This window comes from Gadus chalcogrammus, unplaced genomic scaffold (genome assembly GCF_026213295.1).
Source record: "Gadus chalcogrammus isolate NIFS_2021 unplaced genomic scaffold, NIFS_Gcha_1.0 GACHA070, whole genome shotgun sequence".
NCBI classification, from domain to species: domain Eukaryota; kingdom Metazoa; phylum Chordata; class Actinopteri; order Gadiformes; family Gadidae; genus Gadus; species Gadus chalcogrammus.
Genome location: NW_026613505.1, coordinates 460878 through 477585, shown reverse-complemented (window position 1 = coordinate 477585; position 16708 = coordinate 460878). Strand labels below are relative to the sequence as shown.

The 16708-nt window shown below is 44.5% G+C and overlaps 18 non-coding genes across 18 annotated transcripts; all 18 read left to right on the top strand.

Annotated features, from left to right (window-relative positions):
• The first annotated feature begins 4216 nt into the window (after positions 1-4216).
• On the top strand, positions 4217-4335 carry LOC130378277 (5S ribosomal RNA). Its single transcript, XR_008894619.1, has one exon. It is a non-coding gene; the product is annotated as a 5S ribosomal RNA (ribosomal RNA).
• A 520-nt stretch (positions 4336-4855) lies between these two features.
• Positions 4856-4974, top strand: LOC130378275 (5S ribosomal RNA). The gene has a single exon (XR_008894617.1). It is a non-coding gene; the product is annotated as a 5S ribosomal RNA (ribosomal RNA).
• Positions 4975-5502: 528 nt separating this feature from the next.
• Positions 5503-5621, top strand: LOC130378274 (5S ribosomal RNA). The gene has a single exon (XR_008894616.1). It is a non-coding gene; the product is annotated as a 5S ribosomal RNA (ribosomal RNA).
• Positions 5622-6150: 529 nt separating this feature from the next.
• Positions 6151-6269, top strand: LOC130378273 (5S ribosomal RNA). Its single transcript, XR_008894615.1, has one exon. It is a non-coding gene; the product is annotated as a 5S ribosomal RNA (ribosomal RNA).
• A 529-nt stretch (positions 6270-6798) lies between these two features.
• Positions 6799-6917, top strand: LOC130378272 (5S ribosomal RNA). Its single transcript, XR_008894614.1, has one exon. It is a non-coding gene; the product is annotated as a 5S ribosomal RNA (ribosomal RNA).
• Positions 6918-7436: 519 nt separating this feature from the next.
• Positions 7437-7555, top strand: LOC130378269 (5S ribosomal RNA). Its single transcript, XR_008894613.1, has one exon. It is a non-coding gene; the product is annotated as a 5S ribosomal RNA (ribosomal RNA).
• Positions 7556-8075: 520 nt separating this feature from the next.
• On the top strand, positions 8076-8194 carry LOC130378268 (5S ribosomal RNA). The gene has a single exon (XR_008894612.1). It is a non-coding gene; the product is annotated as a 5S ribosomal RNA (ribosomal RNA).
• A 519-nt stretch (positions 8195-8713) lies between these two features.
• Positions 8714-8832, top strand: LOC130378267 (5S ribosomal RNA). The gene has a single exon (XR_008894611.1). It is a non-coding gene; the product is annotated as a 5S ribosomal RNA (ribosomal RNA).
• Positions 8833-9352: 520 nt separating this feature from the next.
• LOC130378266 (5S ribosomal RNA) lies at positions 9353-9471 on the top strand. Its single transcript, XR_008894610.1, has one exon. It is a non-coding gene; the product is annotated as a 5S ribosomal RNA (ribosomal RNA).
• A 518-nt stretch (positions 9472-9989) lies between these two features.
• On the top strand, positions 9990-10108 carry LOC130378265 (5S ribosomal RNA). Its single transcript, XR_008894609.1, has one exon. It is a non-coding gene; the product is annotated as a 5S ribosomal RNA (ribosomal RNA).
• A 529-nt stretch (positions 10109-10637) lies between these two features.
• LOC130378264 (5S ribosomal RNA) lies at positions 10638-10756 on the top strand. The gene has a single exon (XR_008894608.1). It is a non-coding gene; the product is annotated as a 5S ribosomal RNA (ribosomal RNA).
• A 518-nt stretch (positions 10757-11274) lies between these two features.
• LOC130378218 (5S ribosomal RNA) lies at positions 11275-11393 on the top strand. Its single transcript, XR_008894564.1, has one exon. It is a non-coding gene; the product is annotated as a 5S ribosomal RNA (ribosomal RNA).
• Positions 11394-13039: 1646 nt separating this feature from the next.
• On the top strand, positions 13040-13158 carry LOC130378262 (5S ribosomal RNA). Its single transcript, XR_008894606.1, has one exon. It is a non-coding gene; the product is annotated as a 5S ribosomal RNA (ribosomal RNA).
• A 529-nt stretch (positions 13159-13687) lies between these two features.
• On the top strand, positions 13688-13806 carry LOC130378261 (5S ribosomal RNA). The gene has a single exon (XR_008894605.1). It is a non-coding gene; the product is annotated as a 5S ribosomal RNA (ribosomal RNA).
• Positions 13807-14335: 529 nt separating this feature from the next.
• On the top strand, positions 14336-14454 carry LOC130378260 (5S ribosomal RNA). The gene has a single exon (XR_008894604.1). It is a non-coding gene; the product is annotated as a 5S ribosomal RNA (ribosomal RNA).
• A 528-nt stretch (positions 14455-14982) lies between these two features.
• LOC130378259 (5S ribosomal RNA) lies at positions 14983-15101 on the top strand. The gene has a single exon (XR_008894603.1). It is a non-coding gene; the product is annotated as a 5S ribosomal RNA (ribosomal RNA).
• Positions 15102-15630: 529 nt separating this feature from the next.
• On the top strand, positions 15631-15749 carry LOC130378258 (5S ribosomal RNA). The gene has a single exon (XR_008894602.1). It is a non-coding gene; the product is annotated as a 5S ribosomal RNA (ribosomal RNA).
• A 529-nt stretch (positions 15750-16278) lies between these two features.
• On the top strand, positions 16279-16397 carry LOC130378257 (5S ribosomal RNA). The gene has a single exon (XR_008894601.1). It is a non-coding gene; the product is annotated as a 5S ribosomal RNA (ribosomal RNA).
• Positions 16398-16708: the final 311 nt, after the last annotated feature.

Here is a 16708-nt window from a genome sequence, read left to right as displayed (position 1 = left end):
ACATTATAACCCAACATTTAAACGGTATTCCTCTTCTCTTTCCCATTGTCCTTCATGATGTCTCTGAGGGACCTACATGGGGTTTGTTTAATTTTTTTTTTGTAATTATTTCCTTTGGTTTGCTTTGGTCGTATACCCAAGGTTGTTGTTGTGGGCTCCCCATCCCCCCTTTTGACGCATGAATTTTCCCATGCGTCAATTTACCATAATAAGGGAAAGCCCAGGCCTGTAAGCATGGCTTGCTGTTGCGAGCGCACCAAAAACCTTCTATTTTAATTCTGAAAAACATTGTAGCATACATCATGGTTATGCTTTTTTGGGGTTCAATTTTAACGTTTTCTGCCTTAATGAATTCTACCGCTGTCGTACATTTGAACTCTGTCTAACACATTTCTTTAACCTTCAACTTTTCTACTTGTCTATGTTTCTTCAAACCACTTTTCCTGATGACTTTCAAACCTTTCAGATGTAAGAAATTATCACACAATTTATACACAGTCCTAGTTACACATTAGATCTTTCTCTTGTAATATGTGTGAATGCTGTGTCTAGTGCGATACTTTACATCCGCCTGGACACTGCTCTTCTCTCCATCCGCCTGGACACGCCTCCACCTCTCTCTCAGCTTTCTGCCTCTCATTTGAAGTGCCTGTCCCCACGTCTCTCCCGTCTCTGAGACCCTCCTTTGTCTCAATGTTCAGGCCACTTCCTTGTGGCTACACAGGCACCATGGAGGCCACCACTCTGGTGCTGTTGGTCCTGCTGGACTGTCTCCTTGTGTCGTCCAGCAGACCGTTCCGTAGCTCTTCAGGTGGGCCTCCCATGGTCTGTAACTTCATAAAGTCTGATGCAGAGGAGTTGTGACGTGGGGTATTTGCACTGTATTGGGCCACTGGTCGGGCTGAAAGCAGGAGGAGGAGGAGCGTTGTCCAGGTCCGGATCTATTTGAACAAAACTTGATGCAGATGGGTTATCTTTCTCCCCACCCCTTTCCTTATCTTGTCTTGCCTTCCGTTCTCATCTATCTCTTCTCCTTCCATAACACATACTTCTTCCAATCTCTCTCATAAGTTCATTAATTCACCTTGTTGCCATTTTGGCCATAAAACATTAACAAAATATCATAATATAAAAATCTGCATTTTCAATATTAGGCAATACACTTCTGTTGTCAGTGGGGGTCAGTCGGGGTTAGTCTGGGTCAGTTGGAGTCATGTCATGGTTGTGTGATATGGTTGACCATTAAAATGGTTGTGATAGATTGTAAAAATCGAGTATCCACTGTCTACAATAGCCCATTGATATAATAACTATATATAATAACCATATATAATATTACATTTAGCTGATCAGGTCGCGTAATGCTGGTGAGAACCATATAACAATCATTTGGTTGGTTGTGTTATGTGTTATGGTGCTCATACCTGCTCCTTGGACCTGGTCTGCTCCTGCGTCCCGTAAATGCGAATGCCCCCTTCCACCTCCGCCTCTTGGATGATTCACAGTCACTTCACGGGAAGGTGCGAACTGCCGGCCGGCCCTTCCATTGTCTTTGTCAATTCTTTTTTCTTGGGACAGTCTTTGATCCAATGATCCTCGGCTCCACAATTATGACAGTTCCATCGTCCGGCGTTCTCCTTTCTCTTTTCTTTCGGACAGTCTTTGACCCAATGATCCTTGGCTCCACAACAATGACAGTTCCATCGTCCGGCGTTCTCCTTTCTCTTTTCTTTCGGCCGGTCGCCTCTTTGGTTTCTGTTGCGAGTGCGACGGGTGGGCTTAGGATTCTCCAGGGCCTCCAGTCGGGTGAGCTGGAGCTTCTTGGCTTCGTCCCTCCCGGGCATGTCGCCTTGGCTGTACGTACAGAGTTGGCGAACTTTGCTGATGGAGGCCTTGTGTTGTTGGACCAACTCTTGAAGGGCTGTGGCGAAGGCAGCCCCTCCCACTGCAGATGGGTCTGGGAGCCATTCCGCTATGTCCTTAATGTCACTGGGTCTCCATGCACGGAAAACGTATGCTGGACTGCCATCCTGGGGGTTCAGTACTTCGATCATGGGGAATTGTCCATCCATCACGTCCCCATGTTGAGGAGTTGGGGAGAACGCCATTCCCTGGTTCCTCAAGTGGCTGGCGACGGGCTCCCGCTTGGTCGGTGTGGCCGTCGCCTGCTGTGGAGCTTTCCTCTGGCTACGAGTTGCAGGCCTATCTTCTCTCGCGCTGCGAGCGGGGGCTTTCTCCTCTTCTTCGGGGTCAGGGTAGAGATTGTCCGATGAGGCGGCTTCATGGGCGTTGTCATACGGGGGAGGAGAAGGGGGATTCGCACGCGGTCCGCCGGTGCAGTCCAGGTCCGGGTCTATATCTCGGGTGACATTGAGATTAAAAATCCCTACACTCTCTACGCTCTCTGTCCCTGGCTGATTTTTTTTTCTATCTTGGCCCTCTCTTTCCCACAAATAAAATGCACACCAACATAGTTTGGAACTTTTCTTTTTCATTTCTGACTCCAACAATCGTTTCTCTAACTCCTGTAATCGTTTTAAGCTAAAACTCCCCATTTCAGGAAAACCCAGTTTGCACCAATATTTTAAACCCTCCAGAGCCGATTCACCATGCTTCTCCAACATCACCTTCGCAGGTCCCGTTATCTCAGTTTTTCCAGATTTGTTCCCCATATTTTAGATCCTTTTACACTAGTTATTATTTATCCTTTTACACTAGTTATTATTTAACAAATTATCTAATATCGCCGAAACCTCCTTGTTACTACACACATATACATATATTTATTAATGAATACCTATTATTATTATTTATATATATAACACCAACCGCGCTTCAACGGGTTTCCCTTTACCGTCACTGACAGACCCTAGCTGCCCTTTCTGTTACCTATATAGCTATATATATTGACGGAAGCGAAACGGAGCTACCGCATGTTCCTATAACAGAGTTTCTTTGAACGAGGCCTAAGTTCAGATATAAGTTTACGTTTACCGAAACATTTATATACCGTTTCTGTAACGGATTTTATTTTGAAGCTTTAACAGTATTGTGATCTCACCTGCTCGAATTCTTTTTTCCTTTGGATATCGTACTGAAGAACCACTAGTTTATCCCCACAGGCACCCTTTCCTCGACCTCTGGTTTGGTTACCACTTGGAGGCGAAGCAGAGCTTTGGGACTGAGAACGAATCCTCAGACCTGTATTGGAAGCTGATATTTCATAGAATCTTCAGGTTAGATATCCCGGACGAGCCCCCAAACTGTCGTGGCAATTTCTGTATCAGATATTGCGTCTAAGCAGATGAGATATTTAGATGCAAAAAGCACACAATACTGTTGACAATTAGTGGTTATATATATTTGTATTAAAAGTTCGAACAAAGATACATCACAACATGCATCAACAAACAACATAACAGGCATACATTACAATAATCTGGGGCCCCAGATGGGAGCTTCTCTTTGCGTGTTACTTCATTCTCTGAAGGTACGCTCAGACAAGTCCACCGAGTAGCTAAAGTCCATGAGTTCTTATTCGTTTGGGTTTATTAGGGGGTGGTCTCCCAATACCAAAAGCCTTTGTGTACCAGATGGTTATCTTTACAACTGCAGCTGTGGGGAATGCATTGGAGGGGGTAGCGGCCGTGCCATCGACCCCCTAGCTTTGTTGACGCTAGCCAGGGGGTCGAGAAATCAGGCCCACACATCAAAGGATTGCATGGAAGGTGATTTACAAGACAAGAAACATAGGAAAGGGCAGGCAATAAAAAATGCATCTCTCTACCCCTGACGGTTTACACTTTAAATGACCCAAAAGGAGCCCAGAAGGCAGACACTATATAAAATTACACAGAATAGCAACAAAACTTAAATTCATATAGACCAAAACAATACAACATGTAGATTTTCCATCACAACGCTCACTTCAGATCATGGGAGGACGTCCAAAAATCACCACCCATTCTCTGACACTTTAACCGTTAACCTTGGTTCAAACATTTAACATCACACGCACACGCAGTGTATTTCAGATAATTAATGAATTCAGATGTCACAATGATCGTTTACATGGATAAGGAGTCCTACTGAATCAATTACTGCCGTTTATATCTAACTAATGATTGTTTTTGTAAAAGTGTAACGTCGAGCCTCAGCAGCTTTCTCACTCCTTATGTGCTACTGTATAAAACCTGGTTTTGCGCCAGCACTAATTGCTTACGGCCATACCACCCTGAACACGCCCGATCTCGTCTGATCTCGGAAGCTAAGCAGGGTCGGGCCTGGTTAGTACTTGGATGGGAGACCGCCTGGGAATACCAGGTGCTGTAAGCTTTTTCTTTTTCAACTCGAAGCTCATTGACTCCGTGGCGTACCGTGACCTGATGTTTACTGCCAACCGCTTTGGAGGATTTAAGCAACATACAAAAACTGACAACGTCTCTCAAAACTATTTTTGTGAAACATGAGGACAGTATAGTGATACTGCCAGCAGGGAGCACCAGAGAGCTGAAACGACAGTTGTACATTTCTTAAACTTTCACCAACACAAACACGCACGCTCACTTCAGATCATGGGAGGACGTCAAAAAATCACCACCCATTCTCTGACACTTTAACCGTTAACCTTGGTTCAAACATTTAACATCACACGCACACGCAGTGTATTGCAGATAATTAATGAATTCAGATGTCACAATGATCGTTTACATGGATAAGGAGTCCTACTGAATCAATTACTGCCGTTTATATCTAACTAATGATTGTTTTTGTAAAAGTGTAACGTCGAGCCTCAGCAGCTTTCTCACTCCTTATGTGCTACTGTATAAAACCTGGTTTTGCGCCTGCACTAATTGCTTACGGCCATACCACCCTGAACACGCCCGATCTCGTCTGATCTCGGAAGCTAAGCAGGGTCGGGCCTGGTTAGTACTTGGATGGGAGACCGCCTGGGAATACCAGGTGCTGTAAGCTTTTTCTTTTTCAACTCGAGCTCATTGACTCGTGGCCTACCGTGGCGTACCGTGACCTGATGTTTACTGCCAACCGCTTTGGAGGATTTAAGCAACATACAAAAACTGACAACGTCTCTCAAAACTATTTTTGTGAAACATGAGGACAGTATAGTGATACTGCCAGCAGGGAGCACCAGAGAGCTGAACCGACAGTTGTACATTTCTTAAACTTTCACCAACACAAACACGCACGCTCACTTCAGATCATGGGAGGACGTCAAAAAATCACCACCCATTCTCTGACACTTTAACCGTTAACCTTGGTTCAAACATTTAACATCACACGCACACGCAGTGTATTTCAGATAATTAATGAATTCAGATGTCACAATGATCGTTTACATGGATAAGGAGTCCTACTGAATCAATTACTGCCGTTTATATCTAACTAATGATTGTTTTTGTAAAAGTGTAACGTCGAGCCTCAGCAGCTTTCTCACTCCTTATGTGCTACTGTATAAAACCTGGTTTTGCGCCTGCACTAATTGCTTACGGCCATACCACCCTGAACACGCCCGATCTCGTCTGATCTCGGAAGCTAAGCAGGGTCGGGCCTGGTTAGTACTTGGATGGGAGACCGCCTGGGAATACCAGGTGCTGTAAGCTTTTTCTTTTTCAACTCGAGCTCATTGACTCCGTGGCCTACCGTGGCGTACCGTGACCTGATGTTTACTGCCAACCGCTTTGGAGGATTTAAGCAACATACAAAAACTGACAACGTCTCTCAAAACTATTTTTGTGAAACATGAGGACAGTATAGTGATACTGCCAGCAGGGAGCACCAGAGAGCTGAACCGACAGTTGTACATTTCTTAAACTTTCACCAACACAAACACGCACGCTCACTTCAGATCATGGGAGGACGTCAAAAAATCACCACCCATTCTCTGACACTTTAACCGTTAACCTTGGTTCAAACATTTAACATCACACGCACACGCAGTGTATTTCAGATAATTAATGAATTCAGATGTCACAATGATCGTTTACATGGATAAGGAGTCCTACTGAATCAATTACTGCCGTTTATATCTAACTAATGATTGTTTTTGTAAGAGTGTAACGTCGAGCCTCAGCAGCTTTCTCACTCCTTATGTGCTACTGTATAAAACCTGGTTTTGCGCCTGCACTAATTGCTTACGGCCATACCACCCTGAACACGCCCGATCTCGTCTGATCTCGGAAGCTAAGCAGGGTCGGGCCTGGTTAGTACTTGGATGGGAGACCGCCTGGGAATACCAGGTGCTGTAAGCTTTTTCTTTTTCAACTCGAGCTCATTGACTCCGTGGCCTACCGTGGCGTACCGTGACCTGATGTTTACTGCCAACCGCTTTGGAGGATTTAAGCAACATACAAAAACTGACAACGTCTCTCAAAACTATTTTTGTGAAACATGAGGACAGTATAGTGATACTGCCAGCAGGGAGCACCAGAGAGCTGAACCGACAGTTGTACATTTCTTAAACTTTCACCAACACAAACACGCACGCTCACTTCAGATCATGGGAGGACGTCAAAAAATCACCACCCATTCTCTGACACTTTAACCGTTAACCTTGGTTCAAACATTTAACATCACACGCACACGCAGTGTATTTCAGATAATTAATGAATTCAGATGTCACAATGATCGTTTACATGGATAAGGAGTCCTACTGAATCAATTACTGCCGTTTATATCTAACTAATGATTGTTTTTGTAAAAGTGTAACGTCGAGCCTCAGCAGCTTTCTCACTCCTTATGTGCTACTGTATAAAACCTGGTTTTGCGCCTGCACTAATTGCTTACGGCCATACCACCCTGAACACGCCCGATCTCGTCTGATCTCGGAAGCTAAGCAGGGTCGGGCCTGGTTAGTACTTGGATGGGAGACCGCCTGGGAATACCAGGTGCTGTAAGCTTTTTCTTTTTCAACTCGAGCTCATTGCCTCCGTGGCGTACCGTGACCTGATGTTTACTGCCAACCGCTTTGGAGGATTTAAGCAACATACAAAAACTGACAACGTCTCTCAAAACTATTTTTGTGAAACATGAGGACAGTATAGTGATACTGCCAGCAGGGAGCACCAGAGAGCTGAACCGACAGTTGTACATTTCTTAAACTTTCACCAACACAAACACGCACGCTCACTTCAGATCATGGGAGGACGTCAAAAAATCACCACCCATTCTCTGACACTTTAACCGTTAACCTTGGTTCAAACATTTAACATCACACGCACACGCAGTGTATTTCAGATAATTAATGAATTCAGATGTCACAATGATCGTTTACATGGATAAGGAGTCCTACTGAATCAATTACTGCCGTTTATATCTAACTAATGATTGTTTTTGTAAAAGTGTAACGTCGAGCCTCAGCAGCTTTCTCACTCCTTATGTGCTACTGTATAAAACCTGGTTTTGCGCCTGCACTAATTGCTTACGGCCATACCACCCTGAACACGCCCGATCTCGTCTGATCTCGGAAGCTAAGCAGGGTCGGGCCTGGTTAGTACTTGGATGGGAGACCGCCTGGGAATACCAGGTGCTGTAAGCTTTTTCTTTTTCAACTCGAGCTCATTGCCTCCGTGGCCGTACCGTGACCTGATGTTTACTGCCAACCGCTTTGGAGGATTTAAGCAACATACAAAAACTGACAACGTCTCTCAAAACTATTTTTGTGAAACATGAGGACAGTATAGTGATACTGCCAGCAGGGAGCACCAGAGAGCTGAAACGACAGTTGTACATTTCTTAAACTTTCACCAACACAAACACGCACGCTCACTTCAGATCATGGGAGGACGTCAAAAAATCACCACCCATTCTCTGACACTTTAACCGTTAACCTTGGTTCAAACATTTAACATCACACGCACACGCAGTGTATTTCAGATAATTAATGAATTCAGATGTCACAATGATCGTTTACATGGATAAGGAGTCCTACTGAATCAATTACTGCCGTTTATATCTAACTAATGATTGTTTTTGTAAAAGTGTAACGTCGAGCCTCAGCAGCTTTCTCACTCCTTATGTGCTACTGTATAAAACCTGGTTTTGCGCCTGCACTAATTGCTTACGGCCATACCACCCTGAACACGCCCGATCTCGTCTGATCTCGGAAGCTAAGCAGGGTCGGGCCTGGTTAGTACTTGGATGGGAGACCGCCTGGGAATACCAGGTGCTGTAAGCTTTTTCTTTTTCAACTCGAGCTCATTGACTCCGTGGCCTACCGTGACCTGATGTTTACTGCCAACCGCTTTGGAGGATTTAAGCAACATACAAAAACTGACAACGTCTCTCAAAACTATTTTTGTGAAACATGAGGACAGTATAGTGATACTGCCAGCAGGGAGCACCAGAGAGCTGAACCGACAGTTGTACATTTCTTAAACTTTCACCAACACAAACACGCACGCTCACTTCAGATCATGGGAGGACGTCAAAAAATCACCACCCATTCTCTGACACTTTAACCGTTAACCTTGGTTCAAACATTTAACATCACACGCACACGCAGTGTATTTCAGATAATTAATGAATTCAGATGTCACAATGATCGTTTACATGGATAAGGAGTCCTACTGAATCAATTACTGCCGTTTATATCTAACTAATGATTGTTTTTGTAAAAGTGTAACGTCGAGCCTCAGCAGCTTTCTCACTCCTTATGTGCTACTGTATAAAACCTGGTTTTGCGCCTGCACTAATTGCTTACGGCCATACCACCCTGAACACGCCCGATCTCGTCTGATCTCGGAAGCTAAGCAGGGTCGGGCCTGGTTAGTACTTGGATGGGAGACCGCCTGGGAATACCAGGTGCTGTAAGCTTTTTCTTTTTCAACTCGAGCTCATTGCCTCCGTGGCCGTACCGTGACCTGATGTTTACTGCCAACCGCTTTGGAGGATTTAAGCAACATACAAAGACTGACAACGTCTCTCAAAACTATTTTTGTGAAACATGAGGACAGTATAGTGATACTGCCAGCAGGGAGCACCAGAGAGCTGAACCGACAGTTGTACATTTCTTAAACTTTCACCAACACAAACACGCACGCTCACTTCAGATCATGGGAGGACGTCAAAAAATCACCACCCATTCTCTGACACTTTAACCGTTAACCTTGGTTCAAACATTTAACATCACACGCACACGCAGTGTATTTCAGATAATTAATGAATTCAGATGTCACAATGATCGTTTACATGGATAAGGAGTCCTACTGAATCAATTACTGCCGTTTATATCTAACTAATGATTGTTTTTGTAAAAGTGTAACGTCGAGCCTCAGCAGCTTTCTCACTCCTTATGTGCTACTGTATAAAACCTGGTTTTGCGCCTGCACTAATTGCTTACGGCCATACCACCCTGAACACGCCCGATCTCGTCTGATCTCGGAAGCTAAGCAGGGTCGGGCCTGGTTAGTACTTGGATGGGAGACCGCCTGGGAATACCAGGTGCTGTAAGCTTTTTCTTTTTCAACTCGAGCTCATTGCCTCCGTGGCCTACCGTGACCTGATGTTTACTGCCAACCGCTTTGGAGGATTTAAGCAACATACAAAACTGACAACGTCTCTCAAAACTATTTTTGTGAAACATGAGGACAGTATAGTGATACTGCCAGCAGGGAGCACCAGAGAGCTGAACCGACAGTTGTACATTTCTTAAACTTTCACCAACACAAACACGCACGCTCACTTCAGATCATGGGAGGACGTCAAAAAATCACCACCCATTCTCTGACACTTTAACCGTTAACCTTGGTTCAAACATTTAACATCACACGCACACGCAGTGTATTTCAGATAATTAATGAATTCAGATGTCACAATGATCGTTTACATGGATAAGGAGTCCTACTGAATCAATTACTGCCGTTTATATCTAACTAATGATTGTTTTTGTAAAAGTGTAACGTCGAGCCTCAGCAGCTTTCTCACTCCTTATGTGCTACTGTATAAAACCTGGTTTTGCGCCTGCACTAATTGCTTACGGCCATACCACCCTGAACACGCCCGATCTCGTCTGATCTCGGAAGCTAAGCAGGGTCGGGCCTGGTTAGTACTTGGATGGGAGACCGCCTGGGAATACCAGGTGCTGTAAGCTTTTTCTTTTTCAACTCGAGCTCATTGACTCCGTGGCCTACCGTGGCGTACCGTGACCTGATGTTTACTGCCAACCGCTTTGGAGGATTTAAGCAACATACAAAAACTGACAACGTCTCTCAAAACTATTTTTGTGAAACATGAGGACAGTATAGTGATACTGCCAGCAGGGAGCACCAGAGAGCTGAACCGACAGTTGTACATTTCTTAAACTTTCACCAACACAAACACGCACGCTCACTTCAGATCATGGGAGGACGTCAAAAAATCACCACCCATTCTCTGACACTTTAACCGTTAACCTTGGTTCAAACATTTAACATCACACGCACACGCAGTGTATTTCAGATAATTAATGAATTCAGATGTCACAATGATCGTTTACATGGATAAGGAGTCCTACTGAATCAATTACTGCCGTTTATATCTAACTAATGATTGTTTTTGTAAAAGTGTAACGTCGAGCCTCAGCAGCTTTCTCACTCCTTATGTGCTACTGTATAAAACCTGGTTTTGCGCCTGCACTAATTGCTTACGGCCATACCACCCTGAACACGCCCGATCTCGTCTGATCTCGGAAGCTAAGCAGGGTCGGGCCTGGTTAGTACTTGGATGGGAGACCGCCTGGGAATACCAGGTGCTGTAAGCTTTTTCTTTTTCAACTCGAGCTCATTGCCTCCGTGGCCTACCGTGACCTGATGTTTACTGCCAACCGCTTTGGAGGATTTAAGCAACATACAAAACTGACAACGTCTCTCAAAACTATTTTTGTGAAACATGAGGACAGTATAGTGATACTGCCAGCAGGGAGCACCAGAGAGCTGAACCGACAGTTGTACATTTCTTAAACTTTCACCAACACAAACACGCACGCTCACTTCAGATCATGGGAGGACGTCAAAAAATCACCACCCATTCTCTGACACTTTAACCGTTAACCTTGGTTCAAACATTTAACATCACACGCACACGCAGTGTATTTCAGATAATTAATGAATTCAGATGTCACAATGATCGTTTACATGGATAAGGAGTCCTACTGAATCAATTACTGCCGTTTATATCTAACTAATGATTGTTTTTGTAAAAGTGTAACGTCGAGCCTCAGCAGCTTTCTCACTCCTTATGTGCTACTGTATAAAACCTGGTTTTGCGCCAGCACTAATTGCTTACGGCCATACCACCCTGAACACGCCCGATCTCGTCTGATCTCGGAAGCTAAGCAGGGTCGGGCCTGATTAGTACTTGGATGGGAGACCGCTTGGGAATACCAGGTGATGTAAGCTTTTTCTTTTTCAACTCAAGCTCATTGCCTCCGTGGCCTACCGTGACCTAATGTTTACTGCCAACCGCTTTGGAGGATTTAAGCAACATACAAAGACTGACAACGTCTCTCAAAACTATTTTTGTGAAACATGAGGACAGTATAGTGATACTGCCAGCAGGGTCACTATACTGAGAATGAGTCCAGACCGGCCTCATATGCATTAATGCATTAATATGAGATAATTAATGCATTCAAAGCCGAGCCACGCCGCCTTGCCCTGTGAATTCAGTTGCAGCGCAAATATAGCAGCAAATACGTTACATTCTTAACCCAGCAGCGGTGTTGTTCAGATACTGATTAAATGGGTTTGTTAACCATGTTTGTTAACCATAATAGTATGGCTCCATGAGTATGCGCACACGTTCTATGTGTTCTTCATCTCTGGGCACTGCGTCCCTTTATGTTTTGCAGCGGTTGCATTTGTTCTCTGTTAAAACACATGGTTAATGTATTATTTTGGAGTTAATAAATTTGGGAAAAAAAACAGGAACACCACTAGTTTCTGGCTACGCCACTGGTGTCACCGATCAAAGCGGCCACTCTCAAATCGAAGGGGGAGAGTTCCCCCACTCCCGTCCCCCCACCTGTTGCGGTCACGCTTCGGCGGTGGGCAGAAACCCTCCGCTTCACCTCCACCTTGAGGTCTGACCACTTTTTTTTAATTTCAGAGTGTGTGCGCTGCTGAGACCCCACTGCATTGACGGCCTCGCAAACACACTCCCACTCACTTCTCTTTTGTTTTGCATTTATCCCTGTTGACAGGGTTCCAATAGCATATGCTTGAGCATTTCTACCTCGTGGAGCAAAATCTCGAGCTCAGACTCCGTGAAGTTTCCTTTTTTGCCTCTGTTCATAGTGCCAGGTGATCGGATTAAGAGGTGAATCTCAGGTCCAGAGGCCTATTTAAATGAAATTGCATATTTAAATGAGGGCGTGGACAGGGAGGAGTTTGGCACCTCGGCATGTGCGCTCAATTCCACGTTGATCGAGATGTACAAAAGAAACGTGCTTGGATCCATGCGTTCGCACACTTTGATACATCTGAATTTATTTGTGCGTAAGACAGTTTCTGGGTTTTGGCGTACGCCAAGTTTCAGTATGAAATCCACGCAAGTCTTAGTACATGAGGCCCCTGATGTTTACTGCCAACCGCTTTGGAGGATTTAAGCAACATACAAAGACTGACAACGTCTCTCAAAACTATTTTTGTGAAACATGAGGACAGTATAGTGATACTGCCAGCAGGGAGCACCAGAGAGCTGAAACGACAGTTGTACATTTCTTAAACTTTCACCAACACAAACACGCACGCTCACTTCAGATCATGGGAGGACGTCAAAAAATCACCACCCATTCTCTGACACTTTAACCGTTAACCTTGGTTCAAACATTTAACATCACACGCACACGCAGTGTATTTCAGATAATTAATGAATTCAGATGTCACAATGATCGTTTACATGGATAAGGAGTCCTACTGAATCAATTACTGCCGTTTATATCTAACTAATGATTGTTTTTGTAAAAGTGTAACGTCGAGCCTCAGCAGCTTTCTCACTCCTTATGTGCTACTGTATAAAACCTGGTTTTGCGCCTGCACTAATTGCTTACGGCCATACCACCCTGAACACGCCCGATCTCGTCTGATCTCGGAAGCTAAGCAGGGTCGGGCCTGGTTAGTACTTGGATGGGAGACCGCCTGGGAATACCAGGTGCTGTAAGCTTTTTCTTTTTCAACTCGAGCTCATTGACTCCGTGGCCTACCGTGGCGTACCGTGACCTGATGTTTACTGCCAACCGCTTTGGAGGATTTAAGCAACATACAAAAACTGACAACGTCTCTCAAAACTATTTTTGTGAAACATGAGGACAGTATAGTGATACTGCCAGCAGGGAGCACCAGAGAGCTGAACCGACAGTTGTACATTTCTTAAACTTTCACCAACACAAACACGCACGCTCACTTCAGATCATGGGAGGACGTCAAAAAATCACCACCCATTCTCTGACACTTTAACCGTTAACCTTGGTTCAAACATTTAACATCACACGCACACGCAGTGTATTTCAGATAATTAATGAATTCAGATGTCACAATGATCGTTTACATGGATAAGGAGTCCTACTGAATCAATTACTGCCGTTTATATCTAACTAATGATTGTTTTTGTAAAAGTGTAACGTCGAGCCTCAGCAGCTTTCTCACTCCTTATGTGCTACTGTATAAAACCTGGTTTTGCGCCTGCACTAATTGCTTACGGCCATACCACCCTGAACACGCCCGATCTCGTCTGATCTCGGAAGCTAAGCAGGGTCGGGCCTGGTTAGTACTTGGATGGGAGACCGCCTGGGAATACCAGGTGCTGTAAGCTTTTTCTTTTTCAACTCGAGCTCATTGCCTCCGTGGCCTACCGTGGCGTACCGTGACCTGATGTTTACTGCCAACCGCTTTGGAGGATTTAAGCAACATACAAAAACTGACAACGTCTCTCAAAACTATTTTTGTGAAACATGAGGACAGTATAGTGATACTGCCAGCAGGGAGCACCAGAGAGCTGAACCGACAGTTGTACATTTCTTAAACTTTCACCAACACAAACACGCACGCTCACTTCAGATCATGGGAGGACGTCAAAAAATCACCACCCATTCTCTGACACTTTAACCGTTAACCTTGGTTCAAACATTTAACATCACACGCACACGCAGTGTATTTCAGATAATTAATGAATTCAGATGTCACAATGATCGTTTACATGGATAAGGAGTCCTACTGAATCAATTACTGCCGTTTATATCTAACTAATGATTGTTTTTGTAAAAGTGTAACGTCGAGCCTCAGCAGCTTTCTCACTCCTTATGTGCTACTGTATAAAACCTGGTTTTGCGCCTGCACTAATTGCTTACGGCCATACCACCCTGAACACGCCCGATCTCGTCTGATCTCGGAAGCTAAGCAGGGTCGGGCCTGGTTAGTACTTGGATGGGAGACCGCCTGGGAATACCAGGTGCTGTAAGCTTTTTCTTTTTCAACTCGAGCTCATTGACTCCGTGGCCTACCGTGGCGTACCGTGACCTGATGTTTACTGCCAACCGCTTTGGAGGATTTAAGCAACATACAAAAACTGACAACGTCTCTCAAAACTATTTTTGTGAAACATGAGGACAGTATAGTGATACTGCCAGCAGGGAGCACCAGAGAGCTGAACCGACAGTTGTACATTTCTTAAACTTTCACCAACACAAACACGCACGCTCACTTCAGATCATGGGAGGACGTCAAAAAATCACCACCCATTCTCTGACACTTTAACCGTTAACCTTGGTTCAAACATTTAACATCACACGCACACGCAGTGTATTTCAGATAATTAATGAATTCAGATGTCACAATGATCGTTTACATGGATAAGGAGTCCTACTGAATCAATTACTGCCGTTTATATCTAACTAATGATTGTTTTTGTAAAGTGTAACGTCGAGCCTCAGCAGCTTTCTCACTCCTTATGTGCTACTGTATAAAACCTGGTTTTGCGCCTGCACTAATTGCTTACGGCCATACCACCCTGAACACGCCCGATCTCGTCTGATCTCGGAAGCTAAGCAGGGTCGGGCCTGGTTAGTACTTGGATGGGAGACCGCCTGGGAATACCAGGTGCTGTAAGCTTTTTCTTTTTCAACTCGAGCTCATTGACTCCGTGGCCTACCGTGGCGTACCGTGACCTGATGTTTACTGCCAACCGCTTTGGAGGATTTAAGCAACATACAAAAACTGACAACGTCTCTCAAAACTATTTTTGTGAAACATGAGGACAGTATAGTGATACTGCCAGCAGGGAGCACCAGAGAGCTGAACCGACAGTTGTACATTTCTTAAACTTTCACCAACACAAACACGCACGCTCACTTCAGATCATGGGAGGACGTCAAAAAATCACCACCCATTCTCTGACACTTTAACCGTTAACCTTGGTTCAAACATTTAACATCACACGCACACGCAGTGTATTTCAGATAATTAATGAATTCAGATGTCACAATGATCGTTTACATGGATAAGGAGTCCTACTGAATCAATTACTGCCGTTTATATCTAACTAATGATTGTTTTTGTAAAAGTGTAACGTCGAGCCTCAGCAGCTTTCTCACTCCTTATGTGCTACTGTATAAAACCTGGTTTTGCGCCTGCACTAATTGCTTACGGCCATACCACCCTGAACACGCCCGATCTCGTCTGATCTCGGAAGCTAAGCAGGGTCGGGCCTGGTTAGTACTTGGATGGGAGACCGCCTGGGAATACCAGGTGCTGTAAGCTTTTTCTTTTTCAACTCGAGCTCATTGACTCCGTGGCCTACCGTGGCGTACCGTGACCTGATGTTTACTGCCAACCGCTTTGGAGGATTTAAGCAACATACAAAAACTGACAACGTCTCTCAAAACTATTTTTGTGAAACATGAGGACAGTATAGTGATACTGCCAGCAGGGAGCACCAGAGAGCTGAACCGACAGTTGTACATTTCTTAAACTTTCACCAACACAAACACGCACGCTCACTTCAGATCATGGGAGGACGTCAAAAAATCACCACCCATTCTCTGACACTTTAACCGTTAACCTTGGTTCAAACATTTAACATCACACGCACACGCAGTGTATTTCAGATAATTAATGAATTCAGATGTCACAATGATCGTTTACATGGATAAGGAGTCCTACTGAATCAATTACTGCCGTTTATATCTAACTAATGATTGTTTTTGTAAAAGTGTAACGTCGAGCCTCAGCAGCTTTCTCACTCCTTATGTGCTACTGTATAAAACCTGGTTTTGCGCCTGCACTAATTGCTTACGGCCATACCACCCTGAACACGCCCGATCTCGTCTGATCTCGGAAGCTAAGCAGGGTCGGGCCTGGTTAGTACTTGGATGGGAGACCGCCTGGGAATACCAGGTGCTGTAAGCTTTTTCTTTTTCAACTCGAGCTCATTGACTCCGTGGCCTACCGTGGCGTACCGTGACCTGATGTTTACTGCCAACCGCTTTGGAGGATTTAAGCAACATACAAAAACTGACAACGTCTCTCAAAACTATTTTTGTGAAACATGAGGACAGTATAGTGATACTGCCAGCAGGGAGCACCAGAGAGCTGAACCGACAGTTGTACATTTCTTAAACTTTCACCAACACAAACACGCACGCTCACTTCAGATCATGGGAGGACGTCAAAAAATCACCACCCATTCTCTGACACTTTAACCGTTAACCTTGGTTCAA